The sequence below is a fragment of the Bombina bombina genome, chromosome 6 (assembly GCF_027579735.1).
Source record: "Bombina bombina isolate aBomBom1 chromosome 6, aBomBom1.pri, whole genome shotgun sequence".
Taxonomy (NCBI): domain Eukaryota; kingdom Metazoa; phylum Chordata; class Amphibia; order Anura; family Bombinatoridae; genus Bombina; species Bombina bombina.
The window spans coordinates 552,402,015-552,414,275 of record NC_069504.1 but is presented as its reverse complement, the minus strand read 5'-3'; positions in this window follow the sequence as shown (position 1 = coordinate 552,414,275).

Below are 12,261 nucleotides of genomic sequence, written 5' to 3'. Positions count from 1 at the left end.
TAATTACTCAGACAATGGGATGGAGTTCCACTGTCCTTGGATCCGGTGATGCTGACTTTTTCTATCCGTTGCACAGCCTCCTTTGTGGGTTAAGGCGCGGGATTCTCCCCGCCACGAGCTGAAGGGCTGGAGAGCAGAGCTCAGGTGCTTGCACTTAGCTCCTCCTCCACCGGATCCCAAGTTTTCTTTTTATGAGACTTTGTACTTTCTAAGCATCTCTTTTTATAAGTGTATTTTTGCAATTTTACACCGATATCGCTATTTTTGTTATTTGCTACAATATGAGGATTGTGTACATTTATTAAGATTGTAACTTAATGTGTATTACAATATAGCGATACTCAGTTGCTCCTTGATTCTCACCTGTTTGCTGTTGTCTAAAGAGTACTGTTAATTGGCTGTATGCTTATATAGTATTATGCTATATAGTGTTTCAGCATAACACTATAGGCTATGAATACAGTGTAAAGCCGAAACACGTAAGCCTCCAGTGCTGCGCTCAGCAGCATATCTTGTTCCTCTGTGAATACTTTTAGCTTTTGGAAATAAAGGACTTTTTACCAAGCAAATCCATCTCTCTACTTCAATCTACCCTACCACCAGCAGGATTGCTTGTTTAGCATGGATGTCCACTGCAAGCCTGTACCTGCTCTACTCCTCCTTCCTCTCTGCATGGACTGTGATATCACGGATGACGGGATTTTCCCTTGCCAGCTGATGGGATTACACACCGAGAGGGTAAGAGACGCCAAAAGTATTGGCTAATAAGTGCTGGGAAGTGTATTTGTCTCTGTACCCTGGTGTAGCAGGACCTGACATGGTGTATATACAGCGGGTCTGAATCCCTTTCAGCGGTTTGCCATAGGAGGAGACCTTAAGCGGTGTTTGGTTTCGACTGCGAGCATTTGCATGGGTTTAATTGGCTTAATCAGCAGTGGTCTATTTTTATTGCTCTCCTAGGAGGACTGTTTATTAATATTTACACTTTCTTATCTATATATATATATATATATATATATATATATATATATATATATATATATATATATATATACCTAAGTATTTATTCAAGTATTCATGTACAGGTATGTACAGGTATGTATGTATGTATGTATGTATGTATGTACTTAAGAATTTATGTAAGTATTTATGTATGCATGTACCTAAGTATTTATGTATGTATGTACCTAAGTATTTATGTAGGAATGTACCTAAGTATATAACCAAGTATTTGCGAATGTACTTAAGTATTTATGTAAGTATTTATGTATGTATATATGTATGTACCTAAGTATTTATGTATGTACCTAAGTATTTATGTGTGTGTATATATGTATGTACCTAAGTATTTATGTATGAACCTAAGTATTTATGTATTTATGTATGTATATATGTATGTATGTACCTAAAGTATTTATGTAAGTGTGTATGTATGTATGTATCTACCTAAGTATTTATGTATGTATGAACCTAAATATTTATGTATTTATGTATGTATTATGTATGTATGTATGTACCTAAGTATTTATGTATGTATGAACCTAAGTATTTATGTATGTATGTATGTACCTAAGTATTTATGTATGTATGAACCTAAGTATTTATGTAAGTATTTATGTATGTATGTACCTAAGTATGTATGTATGTATGTATCTATCAAAAGTATTTATGTAAGTGTGTATGCATGTATGTATGTACCTAAGTATTTATGTAAGTATTTATGTATGTATATATGTATGTATGTACCTAAAGTATTTATGTAAGTGTGTATGTATGTATGTATCTACCTAAGTATTTATGTATGTATGAACCTAAATATTTATGTAAGTATTTATGTATGTATTATGTATGTACCTAAGTATTTATGTATGTATGAACCTAAGTATTTATGTATGTATGTATGTATGTATGTACCTAAGTATTTATGTATGTATGAACCTAAGTATTTATGTAAGTATTTATGTATGTATGTACCTAAGTATGTATGTATGTATCTATCAAAAGTATTTATGTAAGTGTGTATGCATGTATGTATGAACCTAAGTATTTATGTAAGTATTTATGTATGTATGTATGTATATACCTAAGTATTTATGTATGTATGAACCTAAGTATTTATGTAAGTATTTATGTATCTATGTATGTATGTATGTACCTAAGTATGTATGGATGTGTGTACCTAAGTATTTATGTATGTATGTATGAGAGGGAGAGAGATGAGGCAAATTTGTGCAGCCACTAATCAGCAGCTAGTAATGCACCAAGAGAAAAGCAAATTAGATACTAGAAGTTGGAAAGCTATTTAAAATTGCATGTTCTTATCGAATTAAGAAATTAAAAAAACATCGGAGTTCAAGCCCCTTTAAGTGTATTAGCTCAATCTATTTCCCCACTAAGGGCTATATTACAAGTGAGGCGCAAACGGTTTTGCACTAGAGCAATCGTGTTTTTGCGAGCCATTTTCATTTCAATGATATTACAAGTAGAGCGAAATCTCAATTGGGCTAGCGCAATCACCCTTTGTGCTTCAATCCTTTCCGCAATCTCAGAGCTGTGGTTATTTGTTTTCTGAAACTAAAAAGTTGCACAAAACCCTTTAAAAATACATTAAAGTACTGTTACACTCATATTAACACTGTCTAATAAAAAAACCACAGTGGTCTGAGGACGGGGGAGACCCCCGAAAACGTTTACCAATAAACGAAAGTGTAAACGGAGAGTGCCTTCTTTGTTACTTTGGATATATATATATATATATATATATATATATATATATATATATATATATATATGTGTGTGTGTGTGTGTGTGTGTGTGTGTTTATTTATATAAGTGTACATATATATTAATGTATTTATATGTGTATATATGTATTTACAGTCATATACACATATAAAAACATTCATATAAATGTATACACATATAAACACACACACACACATATATATATATATGTGTGTGTGTGTGTGTGTGTGTGTGTGTGTGTGCGCATTATATCCCTTTTCCATTAAGCAGATAAAAACATATTTATGTAGTATTCATATTTAATAGAGATTTTAATTATGTATTTACTGTAAATATTTCACATTCATATTCATATTTTTTTTTTATTAATGTGCTTGTTGGGTTTGTTTTTTAACTTGTAATACGAATGCAACCCAACAAGCACATTAATTAAAAAAAATATGAATCGTTAATTAATAACTATTTTCGTTACTCAAAACATACAATCTATTTAATGCTAAACATTTGTAGATTACACTGATTAGACTTATTGTTGATCAAAATGCATGAAAACAACACAGAGTTGGTTTGTGGCAAGGGTGTATTATTTTCAGTTAAATTAATTTACCATGTATAATGTGATAAAAAATATAATTTACATTTTTAGAATTACCACCAAATACTTGCCTAAAAAGGTTCTTCCATAATGATTAAGTACACATATATAGTTCTGAAAACATTTTTATATGATTTTTAAAACAATATTTTAGCAATAATGTACTTACCATAGCCTGGATGTTTGAGTAGCAGGTGTTGGGAGAAAAATAAAAAAAGTTAGAAGTAAAAAAAATATATACTTTTTTTTCTGATTTTAATATGTCTACATCAGTTACCAGTATAAATATATATAAATAGTTCACACCCTTCTATGGATACCGACTTTAGGCGTAATACATTAAAAACAATATATATGATAATCTATTAAAGGGCATAGACTATTGTCTTATTTATATAATACACTAGGCCCATTACTTCTATAGGACAAACAATGTAAAAATATTTAGTGAGGGATATTATTAAAAAAAAAAAGAGAGAGAGAGAGAGAGAGAGAGAGAGAGAGAGAGAGAGAGAAAGAACAATATGCGTTTCATGTTAGTGCAACTCCTGTACACACTGGGAACTAACTATTTTTTTTTTTAAAACAAGGAGGTATTTGTAAAGAATGCATGTAAATTAAATTTCACCAGATTTAGCTGTGGCAAGAATATTAAATTAAATTTCTGTGCTGGAATGGTTTGTTACATTTTGCCTGAGGAATATCTAATAGAATGCAAGAGATTATTACATAAAGGAGTCTATATATATTTAAACACTGACTGAATTTTCAATATTGCTTGAAAACCTTCTATTGATTTAATCCAAGCATTTTTAAAATCAGTTTCTGCTGTGAAAGTAAAAAATTATTATTATTTTTTTCCCCCAACTAAAGAACATAGCCAGAATAATGCACCTGATACTTCTGGAATACATTCCTGCTGCACACAATTTATAATCATTCAAACTGGACTGCTGCAGTCATCTCTAGCTGCAGATAAATAATGAGATTATCGCCAAACATGTACATATTCACACTTTAAAGGGACATAAATCTGCAAAAAGAAACTGCAGTGGTTGCTTATACCTATGAGTTTAACCCTAGCAAAGAGGTTAAACACACAATTAAAGTCTGCTCTAGACTGGGAATTTACTATTGGTTTGGAGCTAAAATGGCTGCTGAGCAAATCAAGAGTAACAAATGTACATAGCTGCCAATTACCTTCCATGTTCAGCTCAGGATCGGCTGTTTGTTGATGCTCCAACTTTTTTGTATGGGTTAAACACATAAAAATATGCAAACAATAGTGCAATACTAAAATTAGACCCTTTTTTACTTCAGCTTTATACTATTCTCTACACTTGAAAATAGAAAACACAGACTATTCAGGTTTGAAAAAGTGTGTTTGAAAGAGCTTCTTTTTGAATACAGTGTTTGCCAGTAATAATCCATTAACAGTCTATAAAATCTCCATCTACTGCACATTATGCACCGAAGGTTTACTGAATGCATTAGCTACATTCTGGAAGTTTACAGTACAACTTTCAAACAGACCAAGGACATCTATTTAGCTAAACTTTTAAATACAATTAGTTTGAACTGTTCTGCACTTCATATTTTTGCTTTATTTCCCCATACTAATTTTATACTGTTTTCTGCTTGCTGTGACTTGATGATAATAGATTGAGTGCTTTTCAGTAGAACAGTTAATTTTTAAAAAAAACACTATATTTTAGAAATAAACTAATGCCACACTAATGAGCACAAGGCAATGGATCTGTCGATCAAATCACCAATTTACACTTATGATTAAGAATTTAATTGTATAGATAATATAAATTGTAATAAATGAGCTTTGGTTAACCTGTACAAGTAGAGAGCATTGTGTTATACTTCTCTGTTTTTTTTTGTATTAAGAGTAGAATTCTACTGGTGTGAACGCTAGAAGTTTCTCTTTGATAACCATTCATAAGGCCCCATTTAACAAAGCCCAGACAGGCAGGGTTCACTTTAAGTTAGAAATCCAAACCAAAATGTAGTTATTAAATTCCAAACATAACAAGGAGAATGACTTACCAAATCTCTGACAATGGGCAGTGTTTTCTTTCTACGAAGATCAGGCATACTGTCAATTCCGTATAGTCCACTTGCAGGTCTGCCAACAACACAACATATGGAATATTAATGTATGGTTTTCTAAACATTTCTATAGATCTTGCAAATTGCACTTAAAGGGCCATAATACCCAAATGTTTAAACACTTGAAAGTGATGCAGTATAGCTGTAAAAAGCTGATTAGACTATCGCCTATAGTTATCAAGGTCTGGCGGACCTGATCCGACACTGTGGATCAGGTCCGCCAGACCTCGCTGAATATGGCGAGCAATACGCTCGCCATATTCAGCATTGCACCAGCAGCTCACAAGAGCTGCTGGTGCAATGCCGCCCCCTGCAGACTCGCGGCCAATCGGCCGCCAGCAGGGGGTGTCAATCAACCCGATCGTACTCAATCGGGTTGATTTCCAGTGATGTCTGTCTGCCTGCTCAGAGAAGGCGGACAGGTTATGGAGCAGCAGTCTTGATACATATGCCCCAATATCACCTGAACATCTCTATGTAAAAAAAAAAAGATATTTTACCTCAAAAGTTTCTCAGTAGCCACATCCCATTGTAAAGGACTTCTAAGCAGCAAATCAGTATGTCTGTCCCTGGACAGCGGAAGGATTGTGCCTTGTGCACGCTCATGTTATTTCCCTATTCAGTGTAAGGAAGTTTACAATGAAATCTCATGAGAGTTAAGTGAAATCTCATGAGATCACAGTAAAAGAGTTCATGACCTCAGCACTGTTGATGCTGATTGGCTGCTGTTCATTTCTTCATTTTTTAATTTTTTTTTACCTGCAGCTGGGCTGCAGCCGAGTATAAGTTTTTACACAGAACTTACTCTGCTGAGCTGAGGAGATTGTGAGGTAAAACATCTTCCTTTTTTACATAGAGATGCTCAGGTGATATTTTCCTTTCACCTTTTTACAGTTATACTGCATCAGTTTCAAGTGATTATGTCCCTTTAATGCTATATATATATACACATAATGTATCATTTACATGGAGCTTCTATTTTAATTGTAGAAAAAGCAGTAATAACAATGTTTACTTTTATTGTTTCTAATTCTTAGTTTGATGCTAGGGAAGAGATTATTCAAAATTAATGTTATGCTTCAAAACAGCTTTATCTTTTTGGTTTACATAAGGTTGTACATTAAAGTGACGGAAAACCCTAGCGTTTCAAAAACGCTAGGATTTACCATCACTTTAAATTAAAAATTGTTTTATTTAAAAAATTTGATTTGTATAAATATTTTATTTTGGATTCCCTTTATGATTTTTTCTTAATCAGTGAAACACCTAGAGGGGGCAAAAGAATGCCTCATCTTAGCCCATGGAAACATGACTTATTTATTGAGGTACAAAGGTAGAACACAGTACAATATTAAAAATTGAAACATACAAACCTATAACTCAAGAATCAAAATAGCAAGAGTAGATTTAACTAATGAACACACACACACACACACACATATATATATATATATATATATATATATATATATATATATATATATATATATATATATAGTGGTTCTTCAGTTTTGTAGATTTTACATCAAATCTATAAATAGCTCATTCCAGGCAATGTATACTGGGGTCTGATATTAACAACTATAATATGCATTCAAACTTTTGATTAAAATGGGTACTTTTCAATTGACTAAAGAAAAATCTTAGATTTTTTATTTTAATAATTATATTTGTATTTATTTATTTATTACTATGATGCTTTCATAATATGAGTGCAATCTACAAGTTATTAACTAAATTCTTCTCACAACACATATATTACCTAAACACCACTCATCCATGTGTATGAATCGTTCTACTGCAAAAAAATACACTGACAAATACATTAAACCTAATTAAAATGTATTACTTTCACTACTCAACATATAGCAAAAATGATTATGTATTTAATAAAAAGTAAGCACTCAGGCCTACAAATAGCATTAGTAGTGAAAATATTGACAACATTTAAAGATACATTTGATTGAACAGGGCAGGGCTTCTTAGCTCCAACATAATGCATATATCTTTATTAAAAAAATGTTATATTTTAAATTCAGGCTTCACTCCCAAAGCCTCTGAGTCTCTTTCTATTCTAACACAAAAGTTGTTAGGTTCATACATTCTATGCATATGGTTTTAGCCCTATCAAACACATGCAAGGCATGTAGGAGCCTACCAGCTATTCATTTAGCAAACACATAAACCCAGATCAGGGTCACAAAGAAACAGAGCCTTCAGTGTGGAGATTATTCTTAAAGGTACAGGAAAGTCAACAATAAACTTTGCTGATTCAGAGAGAGCATGCAATTTAAAAAAACTTTCAAATGTATCAAATATGCTTTGTTGTCCTGGTATATTTTATTGAATAGTAAAACTAGGTAGACTCATAAGTGTGTGGGTGCATATTATTTGTAAGCTTTGTTATACAACGTTGCAAAACATTGTTTCCATAGAGTACACGTCCATACACCTGAGCTCTTATGAGCCTACTTAGTTTTACTCTTTAATAAAAGATATCAAGAAAAAGAAGCAAATTTGCTAACAGAAGTACAATGGAAAGTTGTTTAAAATAGCATGCTTTATATTAATCATAAAAGTTTAATAATTTTGACTTTACTGTCCCTTTAAAAGGGAAAACTTTTTTTTTACTCTAGTAATTGTGTTATGTTTGGACTTAATGTGTGGTATCGCATTCCAGCACGTAATAGGGTTTAAGTAACATAAGGAATCTTAAGAACAATCATGATCATTTTAATAATACTTTATCTTATTTTTGATATAACAATAGGAGGATGTGTGTATCTTATTTTTGTAACTGGCAAATACTATTATATTTTCTTTTCTTGATTGTGAGTGGCATAAAAAGCAGTTTGATTACAACACATTTAAACTGATATTATATATATATATTTAAATATTTAAAAGGAAGCTGTTAATTGGCTGAATTGGATGTCAATCATACTAATGGAGCAACAAGATCAAAAAAGAGGAATGTTAAGGCCGGATAACTACTTAGAGCTAAAACTGAAAGTAAAAAGTAAAGGAATCACCCTGAGGTCTCCTATCTCACTGATCAGTGTCACTAAGGAGGTGATGTTTTATGCATATGACAAATTATTCATGGGCCTCTAGTTATCAAGCTCCGTAAGGAGCTTGATGGCCCCTGTTTCTGGTGAGTCTTCAGACTCGCCAGAAACAGCATTTATGAAGCAGCGGTCACAAAGACCGCTGCTCCATAACCTGTCCGCCTGCTCTTTAGCAGGCGGACAGACATCGCCGGAAATCAACCCGATCGAGTACGATCGGGTTGATTGACACCCCCTGCTGGCCGCCGATTGGCCGCGAGTCTGCAGGGGGCGGCGTTGCACCAGCAGCTCTTGTGAGCTGCTGGTGCAATGCTGAATACGGTGAGCATTTGCTCGCTGTATTCAGCGAGGTCTGGCGGACCTGATCCGCAGTGACGGATCAGGTCCGCCAGACCTTAATAACTAGAGGCCTTTGTCTTTACATAATGATGTGTACACATTTTTTTGTTTTACTGAGCTAATTAAAAAAAAAAAAAAGTGCTTTATAAAAACTGGGTTTCCGCATACTAAAGAACAGGTTTTCTGTTAAGGAATGTTTAATTAAAAAAAAATATTTTTGACATTATGCCTTTTTTTTGTATTTATTTATTTATTGTTTACAAATGCTTAATAGTGATGGTTATGTGTATGTGTCATTTACTCCATAATGACAATGGCAAGTTTTCACAAACTCACCTGGCTGTGAGTGCTTGTGTCTGCTATTACTGCCTAATTGTGTGTGTGTGTGTGTGTGTGTGTGTGTATGCCTATCTATCCATACCTGTGTGTTCATGTATCTGCCTATTCCTGCCTGTGTGTATGTCTCTGTCCGTTACTGTCTGTGTGGGCATGTCTCTGTCTATTGCTGCCTGTGTGTGATTGTCTCTGTCTCTTACTGTTTGTGAGTATATGTCTCTGTCTCTTACTGTCTGTGTGTGATTGTCTCTGACTATTACTGCCTGTGTGTGAGTGTCTCTGTCAATTACTGTCTGTGAGTACATGTCTCTGTCTATTACTGCCTGTGTGTGAGTGTCTCTGTTTATATGTCTCTGTCTATTACTGTCTGTGTGTATAGTATATTTGAAAAATAAACCGCTATTACAGTTCTTAATCAAATTATTTATGTGCAAAAATAACATAGACTTTAATAGTGAATTTTGTAAAAAAAAAATTGGTATAACTTTTTTAAATATGTTACAAATACACCCAGTGACATATTGCAATCCTTTAGAAAATCTTACCTGATGACTTTTCTGCAAAGTTCAAAAGTTCAACTTTAAAGTCTATTGAACGTTTTGTAGATACATTTTGGATAATAATTTAAAGGGATTGATATGCATTAAACAAATAAATATTCATAGCTATAAGAAAAGTATAAATATAATGGCAATTAGTAAAAGATAAAAAGATATTTTTAGATAATATCAATATATTTGGAAAAAAACATTGTAGTAGAAAAAAGGACATATTTAAAGGGATAGAAAAGTCAAAATTAAATTTTCATAATTCAGGATACACCATAGAATTTAAGACAATTCTATTATTTTTGTTCTCTTTGTATCTATTGTTGAAAAGCATATGTACATATCCTTAGCAGCAGCAATGCACTACTAGGAGCTAACTGGTGATTGGCCGCAACACACATTTGTCTCATCATTTGCTCACTAGATGTGTAACTAGGTCCCAGTAGTGCACTGCTGCTTTGGAGCTGACCTCTAAATTACAGAGTGATATGCAAGGTCTAGGAAGGGTACTTTAGAATCTGCGAGGGGGCACATTTTGGAATTTTGCCCTAGGAGCCAGATTCTCTAGAAACCGCCCTGTCTCACGAGAACAAAAGTTGGTACTGTTTAAGAATTTCCTTGTGTAATGAGAAATGTGAGCAGAGAACCAACAGGGTCTGCTGCCTTCTATCACAGGGGGACAGGTTTTATAGATGGGAATCATGTTCACCCATCAAATAATTAATAAAAACCTTACTGTTATGTTGTAGACAGGGACACATCCACATGAATGAAACTAAACGTTAGTCATTTTCACGACAATACTTGTTTTAAAATAATCTTGTTTATAAGCAACTAAGAAAATCATGTATTCAGTGTTCCTTTAACATAAAAAACTAGCACTTGTTTCTACTGCAATTGGATGTATATTTTATTGTATTCTATAGTATATAGGGCACTGTTTTTCAACAGTTAATGGCTAAAATATTATTATATTTGCCTATAAATAGAATCACAGTAAAAAAAATTAAAGGTAAGTAAAATAAGTTAAAAAAAACTTGTATTAAATCTGGCATCTAAGGTTCAACACCAAATCATGTTTTTGGGGAAATGATTTGAAAATATAAGCAATATAGCACAATTATAGATAATTAGCTAAATCAAATCAACTTTATTAAATATAAATTACAACTTCCCTGGGTTTTGGTTGTGATATCATAGGTAACATCATCAATTAAAATGCCACTGCTCCTGTCACAGTTCCACAACTAAAAGGACCATTTAATTCAGTAGAATTTTATAAGCAACACATGAATTGTAAAAAAAGGTAATGCACTAGCACATTGTCTGAATTTCAAATGAGCAGAATTTTTTTTTTTTAAATTCAAAATTCCTTCCATTTGTCAGTCCCCTGTATCATGTGACTGCCAACAGCAAATCACAGGCTCATATTCGTATACACTGGTGTGTCAGAAAGTGAGCATATAAAAAGAGTATGGAAAATTTGATAATATAATTAGATTTGAAAGCTGTTTAAAATGATAAGCTCTATCTAAATTATTAAAGGAAACAATAATAATATTTTCCTTTATAGTAAATTGCAGAAAGATCACTGCAGTACAGTGTTGTTGTCATATCAAGAGGTGTAATTTAATCTCTTTTCTGATGACGTTATAAATAAGGATGGGCGAATGTGTACATTTTCGAATTTTGAATGTAGAACGAATGTTATTACCGAAATTCGAATTCTAAATCAGAATGTCGATAAGAACGAATATTCTTAAAAATTCGAAAATCGAATGTTATTTACAGTTTTCGAATGTCACTTTCGAATTTGAATGTTTATAATTATATCGAATGTCCACATTCCAAATTTCGAATTTAACATTCAATTTAACAAATACTATTCAGAAGTTCAATAGTTCATGTGGTAGGGCGAGAATCTAGTAAATTGATACATAATAGATACAAATATATCATTTAGAATGTCTCCATATGGAATATTGCATAATTTGAATATTACATTTAAAGAAAGCATTAGAAATACTATTACAAACATATAAATTTGAATTTTTCGAATTCGAATATAAATTCGAATTTTTCGAATTCGAATATAAATTCGAATTTTTCGAATTCGAATATAAATTCGAATTTTTCGAATTCGAATATAAATTCAAATTTTTCGAATTCGAATATAAATTCAAATTTTTCGAATTTGAATATAAATTCAAATTTTTCGAATTCGAATATTGCATAATTCGAATATTACATTTAAAGAAAAAGCATCAGAAATACTATTACAATCTAAATTCGAATTTTTCGAATTCGAATACACGTATTGCATAATTCGAATATTACATTTAAAGAAAAAGCATTAGAAATACTATTACAATCTAAATTCGAATTTTTCGAAAAGAATATTTTCGATTGTAATCGTAAAATTCGAAACCGAACATTTGAAAATCGAATGTTAGAATGTTATGTAAACATTCGAAATTCAATTCGAACGAATGAATGTGTTAAAATTCGTGCC